Here is an 18,617-nt window from a genome sequence, read left to right on the forward strand (position 1 = left end):
TAACCAAAAGGTTGGTGGTTCAAGCCCACCCAGGGATGATTGTACCCTCTTTTTGTTTCAGTTGCATGTCAGAGTTACAGAAAGTCCTACTGTGGCTCTCAACTGAAAGTTTCGGTCGGATGCCCATTTCAAATACCCAACACAAACAAGAGACCCCTCTGAAAATAGATAGAAGACGAGGGCACCGGGAGAGCATTTGTCGACAGGTTGAAACATCATCTATGAGACTAACAAAAGTTCCTTCGAGCCGGAATTGAACCAGCGACCTAAGGATTGCTGATTTTCTACTACAGTCCTCCGCTCTACCAGCTGAGCTATCGAAGGCTTGCCGAGCTGGTTGTCGGGTGCTTCCTAAGCTTGCAAATGAGTTACATGAGTAGGGAAACAGAGGAGAATTGTCCCGCTCTTTGAAAAACTCGGCAAACCAAAACTTTGGAGAATACGGGCGTCGATCCCGTTACCTCTCGCATGCTAAGCGAGCGCTCTACCATTTGAGCTAATCCCCCTTCTGGCAGTCCATGTTGGGGTCCATGCTGGTTTCCATGTTGGGGTGCCTGATTCACCACAATTGTGATCATCACATACTTTTCAACCTGTAGCTTTAAGCTTTTTTTTTTTTTTTTTTTAAGTGTGGATGTCTTTCTCCCGTAAAAGCAGAAGGAGCGTGGAGCTTACAGGGTGCCGGGTGGTGTAAAAGTATAGGTGAGTCGTTAGTGTACAGAGTGAAGAATTGTGGGAAGAGAAAAGAAATCAGAATGATTTAAATAAGAAAGTCGCAACGTAGAAAAGATGGTCTAGATCCAATGGCCCATTTGGTTGTGGGCCCAAAAGCCTTTGCCTGTGCCACTTTGTTGCAAAGGCGAAAACATGTGGCATGAGAAACTGGGAGGTTGCGTGTATAAGAAGCATAGTCTGAAGGTCGTGAAAATGAGATGGTCAGGGATCGGGGGTCTCTATTCTATTTTTACGAGAAAAACATGTGATTCCGACCGGGGATAATGGCCAAATTGTAACAGGGGGCGTGAGTAAAAGAGAGCACTTAGCAGAGGATGGTTTCGATCCATCGACCTCTGGGTTATGGGCCCAGCACGCTTCCGCTGCGCCACTCTGCTGCCATACCTCCAAAAGAGAGGGGTAGCCTATTACCCGCTGACTGTTGTTAAGACGCTAATGTGGAGGCCATCTCTGTGTTGCAATTGTCCATTTGTTGGCGGCTGTAGTTCCACGCAGTTGTTATGTTTTATCATTCTCTTCTTTTTATTGTGTTGATCAGAAGGTCCTCTAAGAAACATACTCCATTTACCATGTTGTGGCTTTTTTACGACTTTAATCAAAGTGGGGGAGCGTGGTTGTCTCTGTGGCGCAATTGGTTAGCGCGTTCGGCTGTTAACCGGAAGGTTGGTGGTTCAAGCCCACCCAGGGACGGCAGTGTCCTCTTTTTGTCTCAGTTGCATGTTACAGAAAATCCTATGGTGCCTCTCAACTTAAAGTTTCGGCCAGAAGAGGAGGGCACCGGTTGTAAGACCATTTCAACATGTACAGTGTGAAAAATTTTGAGAAGAGAAAAAAATCCCAGTGATTTGGATGACATAGTTGCAATGTAGAAAGAATGGTCCAGAGCCTTTGGCCCTCTTTGGTTGTGGGCCTAAATGTCTTTCCATGCGCCACTCTGTTTCAAAGAAGATGACACATGACATGAGAAACTGGGAGGTTCAAGCAAAGCTTGAAGGTTGTGAAAACTTTTTTTTGTCTGATAACCAAAAGGTTGGTGGTTCAAGCCCACCCAGGGATGATTGTACCCTCTTTTTGTTTCAGTTGCATGTCAGAGTTACAGAAAGTCCTACTGTGGCTCTCAACTGAGAGTTTCGGTCGGATGCCCATTTCAAATACCCAACACAAACAAGAGACCCCTCTGAAAATAGATAGAAGACGAGGGCACCGGGAGAGCATTTGTCGACAGGTTGAAACATCATCTATGAGACTAACAAAAGTTCCTTCGAGCCGGAATTGAACCAGCGACCTAAGGATTGCTGATTTTCTACTACAGTCCTCCGCTCTACCAGCTGAGCTATCGAAGGCTTGCTGAGCTGGTTGTCGGGTGCTTCCTAAGCTTGCAAATGAGTTACATGAGTAGGGAAACAGAGGAGAATTGTCCCGCTCTTTGAAAAACTCGGCAAACCAAAACTTTGGAGAATACGGGCGTCGATCCCGTTACCTCTCGCATGCTAAGCGAGCGCTCTACCATTTGAGCTAATCCCCCTTCTGGCAGTCCATGTTGGGGTCCATGCTGGTTTCCATGTTGGGGTGCCTGATTCACCACAATTGTGATCATCACATACTTTTCAACCTGTAGCTTTAAGCTTTTTTTTTTTTTTTTTTTTTTTTTAAGTGTGGATGTCTTTCTCCCGTAAAAGCAGAAGGAGCGTGGAGCTTACAGGGTGCCGGGTGGTGTAAAAGTATAGGTGAGTCGTTAGTGTACAGAGTGAAGAATTGTGGGAAGAGAAAAGAAATCAGAATGATTTAAATAAGAAAGTCGCAACGTAGAAAAGATGGTCTAGATCCAATGGCCCATTTGGTTGTGGGCCCAAAAGCCTTTGCCTGTGCCACTTTGTTGCAAAGGCGAAAACATGTGGCATGAGAAACTGGGAGGTTGCGTGTATAAAAAGCATAGTCTGAAGGTCGTGAAAATGAGATGGTCAGGGATCGGGGGTCTCTATTCTATTTTTACGAGAAAAACATGTGATTCCGACCGGGGATAATGGCCAAATTGTAACAGGGGGCGTGAGTAAAAGAGAGCACTTAGCAGAGGATGGTTTCGATCCATCGACCTCTGGGTTATGGGCCCAGCACGCTTCCGCTGCGCCACTCTGCTGCCATACCTCCAAAAGAGAGGGGTAGCCTATTACCCGCTGACTGTTGTTAAGACGCTAATGTGGAGGCCATCTCTGTGTTGCAATTGTCCATTTGTTGGCGGCTGTAGTTCCACGCAGTTGTTATGTTTTATCATTCTCTTCTTTTTATTGTGTTGATCAGAAGGTCCTCTAAGAAACATACTCCATTTACCATGTTGTGGCTTTTTTACGACTTTAATCAAAGTGGGGGAGCGTGGTTGTCTCTGTGGCGCAATTGGTTAGCGCGTTCGGCTGTTAACCGGAAGGTTGGTGGTTCAAGCCCACCCAGGGACGGCAGTGTCCTCTTTTTGTCTCAGTTGCATGTTACAGAAAATCCTATGGTGCCTCTCAACTTAAAGTTTCGGCCAGAAGAGGAGGGCACCGGTTGTAAGACCATTTCAACATGTACAGTGTGAAAAATTTTGAGAAGAGAAAAAAATCCCAGTGATTTGGATGACATAGTTGCAATGTAGAAAGAATGGTCCAGAGCCTTTGGCCCTCTTTGGTTGTGGGCCTAAATGTCTTTCCATGCGCCACTCTGTTTCAAAGAAGATGACACATGACATGAGAAACTGGGAGGTTCAAGCAAAGCTTGAAGGTTGTGAAAACTTTTTTTTGTCTGATAACCAAAAGGTTGGTGGTTCAAGCCCACCCAGGGATGATTGTACCCTCTTTTTGTTTCAGTTGCATGTCAGAGTTACAGAAAGTCCTACTGTGGCTCTCAACTGAGAGTTTCGGTCGGATGCCCATTTCAAATACCCAACACAAACAAGAGACCCCTCTGAAAATAGATAGAAGACGAGGGCACCGGGAGAGCATTTGTCGACAGGTTGAAACATCATCTATGAGACTAACAAAAGTTCCTTCGAGCCGGAATTGAACCAGCGACCTAAGGATTGCTGATTTTCTACTACAGTCCTCCGCTCTACCAGCTGAGCTATCGAAGGCTTGCCGAGCTGGTTGTCGGGTGCTTCCTAAGCTTGCAAATGAGTTACATGAGTAGGGAAACAGAGGAGAATTGTCCCGCTCTTTGAAAAACTCGGCAAACCAAAACTTTGGAGAATACGGGCGTCGATCCCGTTACCTCTCGCATGCTAAGCGAGCGCTCTACCATTTGAGCTAATCCCCCTTCTGGCAGTCCATGTTGGGGTCCATGCTGGTTTCCATGTTGGGGTGCCTGATTCACCACAATTGTGATCATCACATACTTTTCAACCTGTAGCTTTAAGCTTTTTTTTTTTTTTTTTTTAAGTGTGGATGTCTTTCTCCCGTAAAAGCAGAAGGAGCGTGGAGCTTACAGGGTGCCGGGTGGTGTAAAAGTATAGGTGAGTCGTTAGTGTACAGAGTGAAGAATTGTGGGAAGAGAAAAGAAATCAGAATGATTTAAATAAGAAAGTCGCAACGTAGAAAAGATGGTCTAGATCCAATGGCCCATTTGGTTGTGGGCCCAAAAGCCTTTGCCTGTGCCACTTTGTTGCAAAGGCGAAAACATGTGGCATGAGAAACTGGGAGGTTGCGTGTATAAAAAGCATAGTCTGAAGGTCGTGAAAATGAGATGGTCAGGGATCGGGGGTCTCTATTCTATTTTTACGAGAAAAACATGTGATTCCGACCGGGGATAATGGCCAAATTGTAACAGGGGGCGTGAGTAAAAGAGAGCACTTAGCAGAGGATGGTTTCGATCCATCGACCTCTGGGTTATGGGCCCAGCACGCTTCCGCTGCGCCACTCTGCTGCCATACCTCCAAAAGAGAGGGGTAGCCTATTACCCGCTGACTGTTGTTAAGACGCTAATGTGGAGGCCATCTCTGTGTTGCAATTGTCCATTTGTTGGCGGCTGTAGTTCCACGCAGTTGTTATGTTTTATCATTCTCTTCTTTTTATTGTGTTGATCAGAAGGTCCTCTAAGAAACATACTCCATTTACCATGTTGTGGCTTTTTTACGACTTTAATCAAAGTGGGGGAGCGTGGTTGTCTCTGTGGCGCAATTGGTTAGCGCGTTCGGCTGTTAACCGGAAGGTTGGTGGTTCAAGCCCACCCAGGGACGGCAGTGTCCTCTTTTTGTCTCAGTTGCATGTTACAGAAAATCCTATGGTGCCTCTCAACTTAAAGTTTCGGCCAGAAGAGGAGGGCACCGGTTGTAAGACCATTTCAACATGTACAGTGTGAAAAATTTTGAGAAGAGAAAAAAATCCCAGTGATTTGGATGACATAGTTGCAATGTAGAAAGAATGGTCCAGAGCCTTTGGCCCTCTTTGGTTGTGGGCCTAAATGTCTTTCCATGCGCCACTCTGTTTCAAAGAAGATGACACATGACATGAGAAACTGGGAGGTTCAAGCAAAGCTTGAAGGTTGTGAAAACTTTTTTTTGTCTGATAACCAAAAGGTTGGTGGTTCAAGCCCACCCAGGGATGATTGTACCCTCTTTTTGTTTCAGTTGCATGTCAGAGTTACAGAAAGTCCTACTGTGGCTCTCAACTGAGAGTTTCGGTCGGATGCCCATTTCAAATACCCAACACAAACAAGAGACCCCTCTGAAAATAGATAGAAGACGAGGGCACCGGGAGAGCATTTGTCGACAGGTTGAAACATCATCTATGAGACTAACAAAAGTTCCTTCGAGCCGGAATTGAACCAGCGACCTAAGGATTGCTGATTTTCTACTACAGTCCTCCGCTCTACCAGCTGAGCTATCGAAGGCTTGCCGAGCTGGTTGTCGGGTGCTTCCTAAGCTTGCAAATGAGTTACATGAGTAGGGAAACAGAGGAGAATTGTCCCGCTCTTTGAAAAACTCGGCAAACCAAAACTTTGGAGAATACGGGCGTCGATCCCGTTACCTCTCGCATGCTAAGCGAGCGCTCTACCATTTGAGCTAATCCCCCTTCTGGCAGTCCATGTTGGGGTCCATGCTGGTTTCCATGTTGGGGTGCCTGATTCACCACAATTGTGATCATCACATACTTTTCAACCTGTAGCTTTAAGCTTTTTTTTTTTTTTTTTTTAAGTGTGGATGTCTTTCTCCCGTAAAAGCAGAAGGAGCGTGGAGCTTACAGGGTGCCGGGTGGTGTAAAAGTATAGGTGAGTCGTTAGTGTACAGAGTGAAGAATTGTGGGAAGAGAAAAGAAATCAGAATGATTTAAATAAGAAAGTCGCAACGTAGAAAAGATGGTCTAGATCCAATGGCCCATTTGGTTGTGGGCCCAAAAGCCTTTGCCTGTGCCACTTTGTTGCAAAGGCGAAAACATGTGGCATGAGAAACTGGGAGGTTGCGTGTATAAAAAGCATAGTCTGAAGGTCGTGAAAATGAGATGGTCAGGGATCGGGGGTCTCTATTCTATTTTTACGAGAAAAACATGTGATTCCGACCGGGGATAATGGCCAAATTGTAACAGGGGGCGTGAGTAAAAGAGAGCACTTAGCAGAGGATGGTTTCGATCCATCGACCTCTGGGTTATGGGCCCAGCACGCTTCCGCTGCGCCACTCTGCTGCCATACCTCCAAAAGAGAGGGGTAGCCTATTACCCGCTGACTGTTGTTAAGACGCTAATGTGGAGGCCATCTCTGTGTTGCAATTGTCCATTTGTTGGCGGCTGTAGTTCCACGCAGTTGTTATGTTTTATCATTCTCTTCTTTTTATTGTGTTGATCAGAAGGTCCTCTAAGAAACATACTCCATTTACCATGTTGTGGCTTTTTTACGACTTTAATCAAAGTGGGGGAGCGTGGTTGTCTCTGTGGCGCAATTGGTTAGCGCGTTCGGCTGTTAACCGGAAGGTTGGTGGTTCAAGCCCACCCAGGGACGGCAGTGTCCTCTTTTTGTCTCAGTTGCATGTTACAGAAAATCCTATGGTGCCTCTCAACTTAAAGTTTCGGCCAGAAGAGGAGGGCACCGGTTGTAAGACCATTTCAACATGTACAGTGTGAAAAATTTTGAGAAGAGAAAAAAATCCCAGTGATTTGGATGACATAGTTGCAATGTAGAAAGAATGGTCCAGAGCCTTTGGCCCTCTTTGGTTGTGGGCCTAAATGTCTTTCCATGCGCCACTCTGTTTCAAAGAAGATGACACATGACATGAGAAACTGGGAGGTTCAAGCAAAGCTTGAAGGTTGTGAAAACTTTTTTTTGTCTGATAACCAAAAGGTTGGTGGTTCAAGCCCACCCAGGGATGATTGTACCCTCTTTTTGTTTCAGTTGCATGTCAGAGTTACAGAAAGTCCTACTGTGGCTCTCAACTGAGAGTTTCGGTCGGATGCCCATTTCAAATACCCAACACAAACAAGAGACCCCTCTGAAAATAGATACAAGACGAGGGCACCGGGAGAGCATTTGTCGACAGGTTGAAACATCATCTATGAGACTAACAAAAGTTCCTTCGAGCCGGAATTGAACCAGCGACCTAAGGATTGCTGATTTTCTACTACAGTCCTCCGCTCTACCAGCTGAGCTATCGAAGGCTTGCCGAGCTGGTTGTCGGGTGCTTCCTAAGCTTGCAAATGAGTTACATGAGTAGGGAAACAGAGGAGAATTGTCCCGCTCTTTGAAAAACTCGGCAAACCAAAACTTTGGAGAATACGGGCGTCGATCCCGTTACCTCTCGCATGCTAAGCGAGCGCTCTACCATTTGAGCTAATCCCCCTTCTGGCAGTCCATGTTGGGGTCCATGCTGGTTTCCATGTTGGGGTGCCTGATTCACCACAATTGTGATCATCACATACTTTTCAACCTGTAGCTTTAAGCTTTTTTTTTTTTTTTTTTTAAGTGTGGATGTCTTTCTCCCGTAAAAGCAGAAGGAGCGTGGAGCTTACAGGGTGCCGGGTGGTGTAAAAGTATAGGTGAGTCGTTAGTGTACAGAGTGAAGAATTGTGGGAAGAGAAAAGAAATCAGAATGATTTAAATAAGAAAGTCGCAACGTAGAAAAGATGGTCTAGATCCAATGGCCCATTTGGTTGTGGGCCCAAAAGCCTTTGCCTGTGCCACTTTGTTGCAAAGGCGAAAACATGTGGCATGAGAAACTGGGAGGTTGCGTGTATAAAAAGCATAGTCTGAAGGTCGTGAAAATGAGATGGTCAGGGATCGGGGGTCTCTATTCTATTTTTACGAGAAAAACATGTGATTCCGACCGGGGATAATGGCCAAATTGTAACAGGGGGCGTGAGTAAAAGAGAGCACTTAGCAGAGGATGGTTTCGATCCATCGACCTCTGGGTTATGGGCCCAGCACGCTTCCGCTGCGCCACTCTGCTGCCATACCTCCAAAAGAGAGGGGTAGCCTATTACCCGCTGACTGTTGTTAAGACGCTAATGTGGAGGCCATCTCTGTGTTGCAATTGTCCATTTGTTGGCGGCTGTAGTTCCACGCAGTTGTTATGTTTTATCATTCTCTTCTTTTTATTGTGTTGATCAGAAGGTCCTCTAAGAAACATACTCCATTTACCATGTTGTGGCTTTTTTACGACTTTAATCAAAGTGGGGGAGCGTGGTTGTCTCTGTGGCGCAATTGGTTAGCGCGTTCGGCTGTTAACCGGAAGGTTGGTGGTTCAAGCCCACCCAGGGACGGCAGTGTCCTCTTTTTGTCTCAGTTGCATGTTACAGAAAATCCTATGGTGCCTCTCAACTTAAAGTTTCGGCCAGAAGAGGAGGGCACCGGTTGTAAGACCATTTCAACATGTACAGTGTGAAAAATTTTGAGAAGAGAAAAAAATCCCAGTGATTTGGATGACATAGTTGCAATGTAGAAAGAATGGTCCAGAGCCTTTGGCCCTCTTTGGTTGTGGGCCTAAATGTCTTTCCATGCGCCACTCTGTTTCAAAGAAGATGACACATGACATGAGAAACTGGGAGGTTCAAGCAAAGCTTGAAGGTTGTGAAAACTTTTTTTTGTCTGATAACCAAAAGGTTGGTGGTTCAAGCCCACCCAGGGATGATTGTACCCTCTTTTTGTTTCAGTTGCATGTCAGAGTTACAGAAAGTCCTACTGTGGCTCTCAACTGAGAGTTTCGGTCGGATGCCCATTTCAAATACCCAACACAAACAAGAGACCCCTCTGAAAATAGATAGAAGACGAGGGCACCGGGAGAGCATTTGTCGACAGGTTGAAACATCATCTATGAGACTAACAAAAGTTCCTTCGAGCCGGAATTGAACCAGCGACCTAAGGATTGCTGATTTTCTACTACAGTCCTCCGCTCTACCAGCTGAGCTATCGAAGGCTTGCCGAGCTGGTTGTCGGGTGCTTCCTAAGCTTGCAAATGAGTTACATGAGTAGGGAAACAGAGGAGAATTGTCCCGCTCTTTGAAAAACTCGGCAAACCAAAACTTTGGAGAATACGGGCGTCGATCCCGTTACCTCTCGCATGCTAAGCGAGCGCTCTACCATTTGAGCTAATCCCCCTTCTGGCAGTCCATGTTGGGGTCCATGCTGGTTTCCATGTTGGGGTGCCTGATTCACCACAATTGTGATCATCACATACTTTTCAACCTGTAGCTTTAAGCTTTTTTTTTTTTTTTTTTTTTTTAAGTGTGGATGTCTTTCTCCCGTAAAAGCAGAAGGAGCGTGGAGCTTACAGGGTGCCGGGTGGTGTAAAAGTATAGGTGAGTCGTTAGTGTACAGAGTGAAGAATTGTGGGAAGAGAAAAGAAATCAGAATGATTTAAATAAGAAAGTCGCAACGTAGAAAAGATGGTCTAGATCCAATGGCCCATTTGGTTGTGGGCCCAAAAGCCTTTGCCTGTGCCACTTTGTTGCAAAGGCGAAAACATGTGGCATGAGAAACTGGGAGGTTGCGTGTATAAAAAGCATAGTCTGAAGGTCGTGAAAATGAGATGGTCAGGGATCGGGGGTCTCTATTCTATTTTTACGAGAAAAACATGTGATTCCGACCGGGGATAATGGCCAAATTGTAACAGGGGGCGTGAGTAAAAGAGAGCACTTAGCAGAGGATGGTTTCGATCCATCGACCTCTGGGTTATGGGCCCAGCACGCTTCCGCTGCGCCACTCTGCTGCCATACCTCCAAAAGAGAGGGGTAGCCTATTACCCGCTGACTGTTGTTAAGACGCTAATGTGGAGGCCATCTCTGTGTTGCAATTGTCCATTTGTTGGCGGCTGTAGTTCCACGCAGTTGTTATGTTTTATCATTCTCTTCTTTTTATTGTGTTGATCAGAAGGTCCTCTAAGAAACATACTCCATTTACCATGTTGTGGCTTTTTTACGACTTTAATCAAAGTGGGGGAGCGTGGTTGTCTCTGTGGCGCAATTGGTTAGCGCGTTCGGCTGTTAACCGGAAGGTTGGTGGTTCAAGCCCACCCAGGGACGGCAGTGTCCTCTTTTTGTCTCAGTTGCATGTTACAGAAAAACCTATGGTGCCTCTCAACTTAAAGTTTCGGCCAGAAGAGGAGGGCACCGGTTGTAAGACCATTTCAACATGTACAGTGTGAAAAATTTTGAGAAGAGAAAAAAATCCCAGTGATTTGGATGACATAGTTGCAATGTAGAAAGAATGGTCCAGAGCCTTTGGCCCTCTTTGGTTGTGGGCCTAAATGTCTTTCCATGCGCCACTCTGTTTCAAAGAAGATGACACATGACATGAGAAACTGGGAGGTTCAAGCAAAGCTTGAAGGTTGTGAAAACTTTTTTTTGTCTGATAACCAAAAGGTTGGTGGTTCAAGCCCACCCAGGGATGATTGTACCCTCTTTTTGTTTCAGTTGCATGTCAGAGTTACAGAAAGTCCTACTGTGGCTCTCAACTGAGAGTTTCGGTCGGATGCCCATTTCAAATACCCAACACAAACAAGAGACCCCTCTGAAAATAGATAGAAGACGAGGGCACCGGGAGAGCATTTGTCGACAGGTTGAAACATCATCTATGAGACTAACAAAAGTTCCTTCGAGCCGGAATTGAACCAGCGACCTAAGGATTGCTGATTTTCTACTACAGTCCTCCGCTCTACCAGCTGAGCTATCGAAGGCTTGCCAAGCTGGTTGTCGGGTGCTTCCTAAGCTTGCAAATGAGTTACATGAGTAGGGAAACAGAGGAGAATTGTCCCGCTCTTTGAAAAACTCGGCAAACCAAAACTTTGGAGAATACGGGCGTCGATCCCGTTACCTCTCGCATGCTAAGCGAGCGCTCTACCATTTGAGCTAATCCCCCTTCTGGCAGTCCATGTTGGGGTCCATGCTGGTTTCCATGTTGGGGTGCCTGATTCACCACAATTGTGATCATCACATACTTTTCAACCTGTAGCTTTAAGCTTTTTTTTTTTTTTTTTTTTTTAAGTGTGGATGTCTTTCTCCCGTAAAAGCAGAAGGAGCGTGGAGCTTACAGGGTGCCGGGTGGTGTAAAAGTATAGGTGAGTCGTTAGTGTACAGAGTGAAGAATTGTGGGAAGAGAAAAGAAATCAGAATGATTTAAATAAGAAAGTCGCAACGTAGAAAAGATGGTCTAGATCCAATGGCCCATTTGGTTGTGGGCCCAAAAGCCTTTGCCTGTGCCACTTTGTTGCAAAGGCGAAAACATGTGGCATGAGAAACTGGGAGGTTGCGTGTATAAAAAGCATAGTCTGAAGGTCGTGAAAATGAGATGGTCAGGGATCGGGGGTCTCTATTCTATTTTTACGAGAAAAACATGTGATTCCGACCGGGGATAATGGCCAAATTGTAACAGGGGGCGTGAGTAAAAGAGAGCACTTAGCAGAGGATGGTTTCGATCCATCGACCTCTGGGTTATGGGCCCAGCACGCTTCCGCTGCGCCACTCTGCTGCCATACCTCCAAAAGAGAGGGGTAGCCTATTACCCGCTGACTGTTGTTAAGACGCTAATGTGGAGGCCATCTCTGTGTTGCAATTGTCCATTTGTTGGCGGCTGTAGTTCCACGCAGTTGTTATGTTTTATCATTCTCTTCTTTTTATTGTGTTGATCAGAAGGTCCTCTAAGAAACATACTCCATTTACCATGTTGTGGCTTTTTTACGACTTTAATCAAAGTGGGGGAGCGTGGTTGTCTCTGTGGCGCAATTGGTTAGCGCGTTCGGCTGTTAACCGGAAGGTTGGTGGTTCAAGCCCACCCAGGGACGGCAGTGTCCTCTTTTTGTCTCAGTTGCATGTTACAGAAAAACCTATGGTGCCTCTCAACTTAAAGTTTCGGCCAGAAGAGGAGGGCACCGGTTGTAAGACCATTTCAACATGTACAGTGTGAAAAATTTTGAGAAGAGAAAAAAATCCCAGTGATTTGGATGACATAGTTGCAATGTAGAAAGAATGGTCCAGAGCCTTTGGCCCTCTTTGGTTGTGGGCCTAAATGTCTTTCCATGCGCCACTCTGTTTCAAAGAAGATGACACATGACATGAGAAACTGGGAGGTTCAAGCAAAGCTTGAAGGTTGTGAAAACTTTTTTTTGTCTGATAACCAAAAGGTTGGTGGTTCAAGCCCACCCAGGGATGATTGTACCCTCTTTTTGTTTCAGTTGCATGTCAGAGTTACAGAAAGTCCTACTGTGGCTCTCAACTGAGAGTTTCGGTCGGATGCCCATTTCAAATACCCAACACAAACAAGAGACCCCTCTGAAAATAGATAGAAGACGAGGGCACCGGGAGAGCATTTGTCGACAGGTTGAAACATCATCTATGAGACTAACAAAAGTTCCTTCGAGCCGGAATTGAACCAGCGACCTAAGGATTGCTGATTTTCTACTACAGTCCTCCGCTCTACCAGCTGAGCTATCGAAGGCTTGCCGAGCTGGTTGTCGGGTGCTTCCTAAGCTTGCAAATGAGTTACATGAGTAGGGAAACAGAGGAGAATTGTCCCGCTCTTTGAAAAACTCGGCAAACCAAAACTTTGGAGAATACGGGCGTCGATCCCGTTACCTCTCGCATGCTAAGCGAGCGCTCTACCATTTGAGCTAATCCCCCTTCTGGCAGTCCATGTTGGGGTCCATGCTGGTTTCCATGTTGGGGTGCCTGATTCACCACAATTGTGATCATCACATACTTTTCAACCTGTAGCTTTAAGCTTTTTTTTTTTTTTTTTTTAAGTGTGGATGTCTTTCTCCCGTAAAAGCAGAAGGAGCGTGGAGCTTACAGGGTGCCGGGTGGTGTAAAAGTATAGGTGAGTCGTTAGTGTACAGAGTGAAGAATTGTGGGAAGAGAAAAGAAATCAGAATGATTTAAATAAGAAAGTCGCAACGTAGAAAAGATGGTCTAGATCCAATGGCCCATTTGGTTGTGGGCCCAAAAGCCTTTGCCTGTGCCACTTTGTTGCAAAGGCGAAAACATGTGGCATGAGAAACTGGGAGGTTGCGTGTATAAAAAGCATAGTCTGAAGGTCGTGAAAATGAGATGGTCAGGGATCGGGGGTCTCTATTCTATTTTTACGAGAAAAACATGTGATTCCGACCGGGGATAATGGCCAAATTGTAACAGGGGGCGTGAGTAAAAGAGAGCACTTAGCAGAGGATGGTTTCGATCCATCGACCTCTGGGTTATGGGCCCAGCACGCTTCCGCTGCGCCACTCTGCTGCCATACCTCCAAAAGAGAGGGGTAGCCTATTACCCGCTGACTGTTGTTAAGACGCTAATGTGGAGGCCATCTCTGTGTTGCAATTGTCCATTTGTTGGCGGCTGTAGTTCCACGCAGTTGTTATGTTTTATCATTCTCTTCTTTTTATTGTGTTGATCAGAAGGTCCTCTAAGAAACATACTCCATTTACCATGTTGTGGCTTTTTTACGACTTTAATCAAAGTGGGGGAGCGTGGTTGTCTCTGTGGCGCAATTGGTTAGCGCGTTCGGCTGTTAACCGGAAGGTTGGTGGTTCAAGCCCACCCAGGGACGGCAGTGTCCTCTTTTTGTCTCAGTTGCATGTTACAGAAAATCCTATGGTGCCTCTCAACTTAAAGTTTCGGCCAGAAGAGGAGGGCACCGGTTGTAAGACCATTTCAACATGTACAGTGTGAAAAATTTTGAGAAGAGAAAAAAATCCCAGTGATTTGGATGACATAGTTGCAATGTAGAAAGAATGGTCCAGAGCCTTTGGCCCTCTTTGGTTGTGGGCCTAAATGTCTTTCCATGCGCCACTCTGTTTCAAAGAAGATGACACATGACATGAGAAACTGGGAGGTTCAAGCAAAGCTTGAAGGTTGTGAAAACTTTTTTTTGTCTGATAACCAAAAGGTTGGTGGTTCAAGCCCACCCAGGGATGATTGTACCCTCTTTTTGTTTCAGTTGCATGTCAGAGTTACAGAAAGTCCTACTGTGGCTCTCAACTGAGAGTTTCGGTCGGATGCCCATTTCAAATACCCAACACAAACAAGAGACCCCTCTGAAAATAGATAGAAGACGAGGGCACCGGGAGAGCATTTGTCGACAGGTTGAAACATCATCTATGAGACTAACAAAAGTTCCTTCGAGCCGGAATTGAACCAGCGACCTAAGGATTGCTGATTTTCTACTACAGTCCTCCGCTCTACCAGCTGAGCTATCGAAGGCTTGCCGAGCTGGTTGTCGGGTGCTTCCTAAGCTTGCAAATGAGTTACATGAGTAGGGAAACAGAGGAGAATTGTCCCGCTCTTTGAAAAACTCGGCAAACCAAAACTTTGGAGAATACGGGCGTCGATCCCGTTACCTCTCGCATGCTAAGCGAGCGCTCTACCATTTGAGCTAATCCCCCTTCTGGCAGTCCATGTTGGGGTCCATGCTGGTTTCCATGTTGGGGTGCCTGATTCACCACAATTGTGATCATCACATACTTTTCAACCTGTAGCTTTAAGCTTTTTTTTTTTTTTTTTTTTTAAGTGTGGATGTCTTTCTCCCGTAAAAGCAGAAGGAGCGTGGAGCTTACAGGGTGCCGGGTGGTGTAAAAGTATAGGTGAGTCGTTAGTGTACAGAGTGAAGAATTGTGGGAAGAGAAAAGAAATCAGAATGATTTAAATAAGAAAGTCGCAACGTAGAAAAGATGGTCTAGATCCAATGGCCCATTTGGTTGTGGGCCCAAAAGCCTTTGCCTGTGCCACTTTGTTGCAAAGGCGAAAACATGTGGCATGAGAAACTGGGAGGTTGCGTGTATAAAAAGCATAGTCTGAAGGTCGTGAAAATGAGATGGTCAGGGATCGGGGGTCTCTATTCTATTTTTACGAGAAAAACATGTGATTCCGACCGGGGATAATGGCCAAATTGTAACAGGGGGCGTGAGTAAAAGAGAGCACTTAGCAGAGGATGGTTTCGATCCATCGACCTCTGGGTTATGGGCCCAGCACGCTTCCGCTGCGCCACTCTGCTGCCATACCTCCAAAAGAGAGGGGTAGCCTATTACCCGCTGACTGTTGTTAAGACGCTAATGTGGAGGCCATCTCTGTGTTGCAATTGTCCATTTGTTGGCGGCTGTAGTTCCACGCAGTTGTTATGTTTTATCATTCTCTTCTTTTTATTGTGTTGATCAGAAGGTCCTCTAAGAAACATACTCCATTTACCATGTTGTGGCTTTTTTACGACTTTAATCAAAGTGGGGGAGCGTGGTTGTCTCTGTGGCGCAATTGGTTAGCGCGTTCGGCTGTTAACCGGAAGGTTGGTGGTTCAAGCCCACCCAGGGACGGCAGTGTCCTCTTTTTGTCTCAGTTGCATGTTACAGAAAATCCTATGGTGCCTCTCAACTTAAAGTTTCGGCCAGAAGAGGAGGGCACCGGTTGTAAGACCATTTCAACATGTACAGTGTGAAAAATTTTGAGAAGAGAAAAAAATCCCAGTGATTTGGATGACATAGTTGCAATGTAGAAAGAATGGTCCAGAGCCTTTGGCCCTCTTTGGTTGTGGGCCTAAATGTCTTTCCATGCGCCACTCTGTTTCAAAGAAGATGACACATGACATGAGAAACTGGGAGGTTCAAGCAAAGCTTGAAGGTTGTGAAAACTTTTTTTTGTCTGATAACCAAAAGGTTGGTGGTTCAAGCCCACCCAGGGATGATTGTACCCTCTTTTTGTTTCAGTTGCATGTCAGAGTTACAGAAAGTCCTACTGTGGCTCTCAACTGAGAGTTTCGGTCGGATGCCCATTTCAAATACCCAACACAAACAAGAGACCCCTCTGAAAATAGATAGAAGACGAGGGCACCGGGAGAGCATTTGTCGACAGGTTGAAACATCATCTATGAGACTAACAAAAGTTCCTTCGAGCCGGAATTGAACCAGCGACCTAAGGATTGCTGATTTTCTACTACAGTCCTCCGCTCTACCAGCTGAGCTATCGAAGGCTTGCCGAGCTGGTTGTCGGGTGCTTCCTAAGCTTGCAAATGAGTTACATGAGTAGGGAAACAGAGGAGAATTGTCCCGCTCTTTGAAAAACTCGGCAAACCAAAACTTTGGAGAATACGGGCGTCGATCCCGTTACCTCTCGCATGCTAAGCGAGCGCTCTACCATTTGAGCTAATCCCCCTTCTGGCAGTCCATGTTGGGGTCCATGCTGGTTTCCATGTTGGGGTGCCTGATTCACCACAATTGTGATCATCACATACTTTTCAACCTGTAGCTTTAAGCTTTTTTTTTTTTTTTTTTTTTTTAAGTGTGGATGTCTTTCTCCCGTAAAAGCAGAAGGAGCGTGGAGCTTACAGGGTGCCGGGTGGTGTAAAAGTATAGGTGAGTCGTTAGTGTACAGAGTGAAGAATTGTGGGAAGAGAAAAGAAATCAGAATGATTTAAATAAGAAAGTCGCAACGTAGAAAAGATGGTCTAGATCCAATGGCCCATTTGGTTGTGGGCCCAAAAGCCTTTGCCTGTGCCACTTTGTTGCAAAGGCGAAAACATGTGGCATGAGAAACTGGGAGGTTGCGTGTATAAAAAGCATAGTCTGAAGGTCGTGAAAATGAGATGGTCAGGGATCGGGGGTCTCTATTCTATTTTTACGAGAAAAACATGTGATTCCGACCGGGGATAATGGCCAAATTGTAACAGGGGGCGTGAGTAAAAGAGAGCACTTAGCAGAGGATGGTTTCGATCCATCGACCTCTGGGTTATGGGCCCAGCACGCTTCCGCTGCGCCACTCTGCTGCCATACCTCCAAAAGAGAGGGGTAGCCTATTACCCGCTGACTGTTGTTAAGACGCTAATGTGGAGGCCATCTCTGTGTTGCAATTGTCCATTTGTTGGCGGCTGTAGTTCCACGCAGTTGTTATGTTTTATCATTCTCTTCTTTTTATTGTGTTGATCAGAAGGTCCTCTAAGAAACATACTCCATTTACCATGTTGTGGCTTTTTTACGACTTTAATCAAAGTGGGGGAGCGTGGTTGTCTCTGTGGCGCAATTGGTTAGCGCGTTCGGCTGTTAACCGGAAGGTTGGTGGTTCAAGCCCACCCAGGGACGGCAGTGTCCTCTTTTTGTCTCAGTTGCATGTTACAGAAAAACCTATGGTGCCTCTCAACTTAAAGTTTCGGCCAGAAGAGGAGGGCACCGGTTGTAAGACCATTTCAACATGTACAGTGTGAAAAATTTTGAGAAGAGAAAAAAATCCCAGTGATTTGGATGACATAGTTGCAATGTAGAAAGAATGGTCCAGAGCCTTTGGCCCTCTTTGGTTGTGGGCCTAAATGTCTTTCCATGCGCCACTCTGTTTCAAAGAAGATGACACATGACATGAGAAACTGGGAGGTTCAAGCAAAGCTTGAAGGTTGTGAAAACTTTTTTTTGTCTGATAACCAAAAGGTTGGTGGTTCAAGCCCACCCAGGGATGATTGTACCCTCTTTTTGTTTCAGTTGCATGTCAGAGTTACAGAAAGTCCTACTGTGGCTCTCAACTGAGAGTTTCGGTCGGATGCCCATTTCAAATACCCAACACAAACAAGAGACCCCTCTGAAAATAGATAGAAGACGAGGGCACCGGGAGAGCATTTGTCGACAGGTTGAAACATCATCTATGAGACTAACAAAAGTTCCTTCGAGCCGGAATTGAACCAGCGACCTAAGGATTGCTGATTTTCTACTACAGTCCTCAGCTCTACCAGCTGAGCTATCGAAGGCTTGCCGAGCTGGTTGTCGGGTGCTTCCTAAGCTTGCAAATGAGTTACATGAGTAGGGAAACAGAGGAGAATTGTCCCGCTCTTTGAAAAACTCGGCAAACCAAAACTTTGGAGAATACGGGCGTCGATCCCGTTACCTCTCGCATGCTAAGCGAGCGCTCTACCATTTGAGCTAATCCCCCTTCTGGCAGTCCATGTTGGGGTCCATGCTGGTTTCCATGTTGGGGTGCCTGATTCACCACAATTGTGATCATCACATACTTTTCAACCTGTAGCTTTAAGCTTTTTTTTTATTTTTATTTTTTTTTTTTTTTAAGTGTGGATGTCTTTCTCCCGTAAAAGCAGAAGGAGCGTGGAGCTTACAGGGTGCCGGGTGGTGTAAAAGTATAGGTGAGTCGTTAGTGTACAGAGTGAAGAATTGTGGGAAGAGAAAAGAAATCAGAATGATTTAAATAAGAAAGTCGCAACGTAGAAAAGATGGTCTAGATCCAATGGCCCATTTGGTTGTGGGCCCAAAAGCCTTTGCCTGTGCCACTTTGTTGCAAAGGCGAAAACATGTGGCATGAGAAACTGGGAGGTTGCGTGTATAAAAAGCATAGTCTGAAGGTCGTGAAAATGAGATGGTCAGGGATCGGGGGTCTCTATTCTATTTTTACGAGAAAAACATGTGATTCCGACCGGGGATAATGGCCAAATTGTAACAGGGGGCGTGAGTAAAAGAGAGCACTTAGCAG

General features: G+C 45.7%; 20 non-coding genes across 20 annotated transcripts; 10 read left to right on the forward strand and 10 right to left on the reverse strand.

Annotated features, from left to right (window-relative positions):
- Window positions 1-238: 238 nt before the first annotated feature.
- On the reverse strand, window positions 239-324 carry TRNAY-GUA (transfer RNA tyrosine (anticodon GUA)). The gene is given in 2 exon segments: window positions 239-274; window positions 288-324. It is a non-coding gene; the product is annotated as a tRNA-Tyr (tRNA).
- A 1,027-nt stretch (window positions 325-1,351) lies between these two features.
- Window positions 1,352-1,425, forward strand: TRNAN-GUU (transfer RNA asparagine (anticodon GUU)). Its single transcript has one exon. It is a non-coding gene; the product is annotated as a tRNA-Asn (tRNA).
- Window positions 1,426-1,992: 567 nt separating this feature from the next.
- Window positions 1,993-2,078, reverse strand: TRNAY-GUA (transfer RNA tyrosine (anticodon GUA)). The gene is given in 2 exon segments: window positions 1,993-2,028; window positions 2,042-2,078. It is a non-coding gene; the product is annotated as a tRNA-Tyr (tRNA).
- Window positions 2,079-3,111: 1,033 nt separating this feature from the next.
- Window positions 3,112-3,185, forward strand: TRNAN-GUU (transfer RNA asparagine (anticodon GUU)). The gene has a single exon. It is a non-coding gene; the product is annotated as a tRNA-Asn (tRNA).
- Window positions 3,186-3,752: 567 nt separating this feature from the next.
- TRNAY-GUA (transfer RNA tyrosine (anticodon GUA)) lies at window positions 3,753-3,838 on the reverse strand. The gene is given in 2 exon segments: window positions 3,753-3,788; window positions 3,802-3,838. It is a non-coding gene; the product is annotated as a tRNA-Tyr (tRNA).
- A 1,027-nt stretch (window positions 3,839-4,865) lies between these two features.
- TRNAN-GUU (transfer RNA asparagine (anticodon GUU)) lies at window positions 4,866-4,939 on the forward strand. Its single transcript has one exon. It is a non-coding gene; the product is annotated as a tRNA-Asn (tRNA).
- Window positions 4,940-5,506: 567 nt separating this feature from the next.
- TRNAY-GUA (transfer RNA tyrosine (anticodon GUA)) lies at window positions 5,507-5,592 on the reverse strand. Its single transcript is given in 2 exon segments — window positions 5,507-5,542; window positions 5,556-5,592. It is a non-coding gene; the product is annotated as a tRNA-Tyr (tRNA).
- Window positions 5,593-6,619: 1,027 nt separating this feature from the next.
- On the forward strand, window positions 6,620-6,693 carry TRNAN-GUU (transfer RNA asparagine (anticodon GUU)). The gene has a single exon. It is a non-coding gene; the product is annotated as a tRNA-Asn (tRNA).
- A 567-nt stretch (window positions 6,694-7,260) lies between these two features.
- Window positions 7,261-7,346, reverse strand: TRNAY-GUA (transfer RNA tyrosine (anticodon GUA)). The gene is given in 2 exon segments: window positions 7,261-7,296; window positions 7,310-7,346. It is a non-coding gene; the product is annotated as a tRNA-Tyr (tRNA).
- Window positions 7,347-8,373: 1,027 nt separating this feature from the next.
- On the forward strand, window positions 8,374-8,447 carry TRNAN-GUU (transfer RNA asparagine (anticodon GUU)). Its single transcript has one exon. It is a non-coding gene; the product is annotated as a tRNA-Asn (tRNA).
- Window positions 8,448-9,014: 567 nt separating this feature from the next.
- Window positions 9,015-9,100, reverse strand: TRNAY-GUA (transfer RNA tyrosine (anticodon GUA)). Its single transcript is given in 2 exon segments — window positions 9,015-9,050; window positions 9,064-9,100. It is a non-coding gene; the product is annotated as a tRNA-Tyr (tRNA).
- A 1,031-nt stretch (window positions 9,101-10,131) lies between these two features.
- TRNAN-GUU (transfer RNA asparagine (anticodon GUU)) lies at window positions 10,132-10,205 on the forward strand. Its single transcript has one exon. It is a non-coding gene; the product is annotated as a tRNA-Asn (tRNA).
- A 567-nt stretch (window positions 10,206-10,772) lies between these two features.
- On the reverse strand, window positions 10,773-10,858 carry TRNAY-GUA (transfer RNA tyrosine (anticodon GUA)). Its single transcript is given in 2 exon segments — window positions 10,773-10,808; window positions 10,822-10,858. It is a non-coding gene; the product is annotated as a tRNA-Tyr (tRNA).
- Window positions 10,859-11,888: 1,030 nt separating this feature from the next.
- On the forward strand, window positions 11,889-11,962 carry TRNAN-GUU (transfer RNA asparagine (anticodon GUU)). The gene has a single exon. It is a non-coding gene; the product is annotated as a tRNA-Asn (tRNA).
- Window positions 11,963-12,529: 567 nt separating this feature from the next.
- TRNAY-GUA (transfer RNA tyrosine (anticodon GUA)) lies at window positions 12,530-12,615 on the reverse strand. Its single transcript is given in 2 exon segments — window positions 12,530-12,565; window positions 12,579-12,615. It is a non-coding gene; the product is annotated as a tRNA-Tyr (tRNA).
- Window positions 12,616-13,642: 1,027 nt separating this feature from the next.
- TRNAN-GUU (transfer RNA asparagine (anticodon GUU)) lies at window positions 13,643-13,716 on the forward strand. Its single transcript has one exon. It is a non-coding gene; the product is annotated as a tRNA-Asn (tRNA).
- A 567-nt stretch (window positions 13,717-14,283) lies between these two features.
- On the reverse strand, window positions 14,284-14,369 carry TRNAY-GUA (transfer RNA tyrosine (anticodon GUA)). The gene is given in 2 exon segments: window positions 14,284-14,319; window positions 14,333-14,369. It is a non-coding gene; the product is annotated as a tRNA-Tyr (tRNA).
- Window positions 14,370-15,398: 1,029 nt separating this feature from the next.
- On the forward strand, window positions 15,399-15,472 carry TRNAN-GUU (transfer RNA asparagine (anticodon GUU)). Its single transcript has one exon. It is a non-coding gene; the product is annotated as a tRNA-Asn (tRNA).
- A 567-nt stretch (window positions 15,473-16,039) lies between these two features.
- Window positions 16,040-16,125, reverse strand: TRNAY-GUA (transfer RNA tyrosine (anticodon GUA)). The gene is given in 2 exon segments: window positions 16,040-16,075; window positions 16,089-16,125. It is a non-coding gene; the product is annotated as a tRNA-Tyr (tRNA).
- Window positions 16,126-17,156: 1,031 nt separating this feature from the next.
- TRNAN-GUU (transfer RNA asparagine (anticodon GUU)) lies at window positions 17,157-17,230 on the forward strand. Its single transcript has one exon. It is a non-coding gene; the product is annotated as a tRNA-Asn (tRNA).
- Window positions 17,231-18,617: the final 1,387 nt, after the last annotated feature.

This window comes from Rhinoderma darwinii, unplaced genomic scaffold, assembly GCF_050947455.1.
Source record: "Rhinoderma darwinii isolate aRhiDar2 unplaced genomic scaffold, aRhiDar2.hap1 Scaffold_674, whole genome shotgun sequence".
In the NCBI taxonomy this organism is placed as follows: Eukaryota; Metazoa; Chordata; class Amphibia; order Anura; family Rhinodermatidae; genus Rhinoderma; species Rhinoderma darwinii.